This window comes from Cebus imitator, unplaced genomic scaffold (genome assembly GCF_001604975.1).
Source record: "Cebus imitator isolate Cc_AM_T3 unplaced genomic scaffold, Cebus_imitator-1.0 Scaffold916, whole genome shotgun sequence".
Taxonomy (NCBI): Eukaryota; Metazoa; Chordata; class Mammalia; order Primates; family Cebidae; genus Cebus; species Cebus imitator.
Window position 1 is genome coordinate 29425 of NW_016108231.1, and position 2946 is coordinate 32370.

The window sequence follows — 2946 nt, forward strand, 5'->3', positions numbered from 1 at the left end:
CCCAGCCCATTTTTCTTTTATTTATTTTTTTCTTTTTTTCTGAGATCAGGCCTCACTTTGCCACCAAGGCTGGAGTGGAGTGGTGTGGTCATGGCTTGATGCAGTCTCAACTTCCTGGGCTCACACGATCCTCCCACTGAGCCTCTTGAGTAGCTGGGACCAGTTTGGACACCACCATGCCTGGCTAAGTTTTTGTATTTTTGATAGAGATGGGGCTTGACCATGTTTCTCATTCTGGTTTTGAACTCCTGAACTGAAGTAATCTACCCACCCGGCCACAAAAAATGCTGGGTTATAGGTGTGAGCCACTGTGCCAAGCTGTTTTATCTTCTCTCTCTCTCTCTCTCTCTCTATATATATATATATATATATATATATATATATATGCGTATATATATAATTTTTTTTTTCCTGAGATCAGGTCTCGCTCTGTCACCCAGGCTGAAGTGCAGCAATATGACCACAGCTTGCTGCAGCCTAACCTTCAGGGCTTAAGGGATCCTCCCACCTCAGCCTCCTGAATACCTTGGACCACAGGTGCACATCACCATGCCTTGCTAATTTTTTTGTGTTTTTGGTAAAAATGAGGTTTTGCCATCTTGCTGAGTCTGGTCTTAAACTCCTGAACTCGAGTGATCTGTGCACCTCGGCATCCCAAAATGCTAGGTTATAGGTGTGACCCACTGTACCCAGCCCTTTTTTCTTTTTTTTTTTCTTTTTTGATTTTTTATAGATTAGGTCTCACTCTGTAACCCAGGATGCTGTGCAGCAGCATAATCATGGCTTGCTGCAGCCTCAACCTCCTGGGCTCAAGTGATACTCTTACCCCAGCATCTTCAATAGCTGGGACCACGGGTACACTCCACCATGCCTGGCTATTTTTTTGTACTTTTGGCAGAGATGGGGTTTTGCCATGCTGCCCAGTCTGGTCTCCAACACCTGATCTCAAGTGACCCACCCATCCTGGCCTTTCAAAATGCTGGTTTACAGGTGTGAGCACAATGCCCATCCCTTTTTATCTATTTTTTTTAAGGTTAGGTCTTGCTATGTCACCCAGCCTGGAGTGCAATGGCGTGAAGACAGCTTGCTGTAGCATAACCTTCCTGGGCTCAAGTGGTCCAGGTATTCAGCACTCTGAGTATCTTGGATCACAGGTACACACCACCACACCTGACTAATTTTTTGTATTTTTGGTGGAGATGGAGTTTTGCCATGTTTGCCAGTCTGGTATTGAACTCCAGAACTCAAGTGGTCTGCCCGCCTTGGCTTCCCAAAGTGCTGGAATACAGATGTGAGCCACTGTGCCCAGCATTTTTCTTTTCTTTGTTTTTGTTTTCTTTTGAGATTAGTTCTTGCTTTGTTACCCAGGTTTGAGTGCCATGGCATGGCCATGGCTGCTGCAGCCTCAACTTTTTTTGGCTCAAGGGATCCTCCCACCTCAGACTTTCTAATAGCTGAGACCACAGGTGCACACCAAAACACCTGGCTAATTTTTTGTATTTCTGCTAGAGATAGGGTTTTGCTATAGTGCCAAGTCTGATCTGCCCACTTTGGCCTCCCAAAGTGCTGGTTTATAGGCATGAGCCACGGTGTCAACTGCTTTTTTTTTTTTTTTAAGATTAGGTCTTGCTCTGTTATCCAGGCTGTATTGCAGCCTCAACCTCCTGGGCTCAAGTTATTTTCCCTCCCCAGCTTCCTGAGTAGTTGAGACCACAGGCATGTGCCAGCACACCCAGCTAATTTTTAAATATTGTGTATAAACAAGGTCTCCTTATGTTGCCCAGGCCTCTTTCCAACTCCAGGGCTCAAGCAATTTTCTCACCTTGGCATTCTCAAAATCCTGGGATTAGAGGCATGAGCCACCATGCCCACCCAGCCCCAGTACTTGTCTCTCAGAGGCCCTGAATTTAGCATCAGCGGCTCATTACAGTTGATCCTTTGCAGTTCCACCATCCTAATAGTTCAAGTCCAGGTCTGCCTTTCAGCCTCTTCTGCTCTGGGCAACAGAACAGGGTTTTTGGCTTCCACGACATGGTTTGAGCTGACTGGTTGAAGCCTGTCATTCCCTTTCTTCAAGGTGTCTAAAGAAATCAACATAAGTCAGCAATTCCACAATCCTTATCATTGCAGTCGTCCCCATACTGTTCAAATGTTAGCATGTCTAAGAATCATGTTGAGGGCTTGCAAGACACGTTGATGCCCTCACTCCTAGAATCTCTGATTCAGTAAGTCTAAGGTGGTGTTTGAGAATTTGCATTTATAAATTGATATGAAATGCCAGCAGTGCTGCTGCTGATGATCCAGGAACCAGATGTGGAGAACTTTGTTCTAGAGCTACTGGTCGGCAATGCCTGCCCTTCCACCTGTACCATATCCCAATCCACAGTAGGCCAGTTGCTACAGCACACCAGCACATCACTACCCACTTGCCACCAGCAGGGGGCGCTGTTGCCATCTGACTAGTGAGTTCCAGAATCCTGTCCTAAAAGGCTACTCTCAAGGGCTACTTTTGCTTTTCATTCCTTTTAAAAGTTTTACTTTTAAAAAAGTTTTAATTTTATTATTAATATTTATTATTATTATCTTGAGATGGAGTCTCACTCTGTCGCCCGGGCTGGAGTGCAGTGGCGCGATCTCAGTTCACTGCAACCTCTGCCATCAGGTTCAAGTGATTCTCTTACCTCACCCTCCTGAGTAGCTAGGATTACAGGCGCATGCCACCACGCCTGGCTAATTTTTGTATTTTTTTTAATTAGGGACAGGGTTTCACCATATTGGTCAGGCTGGTCTCAAAATCCTGACCTCTTAATCCCCCCACTTCAGCCTTCCAAAGTGCTGGAATTACAGGCATGGGCCACTGCACCCGGCCTTATTATTATTTCCTTTTTGAGATAGAATCTTGTTCTGTCACCCAGGCTGGAGTGCAGTGACACAATCTCGGTTTAC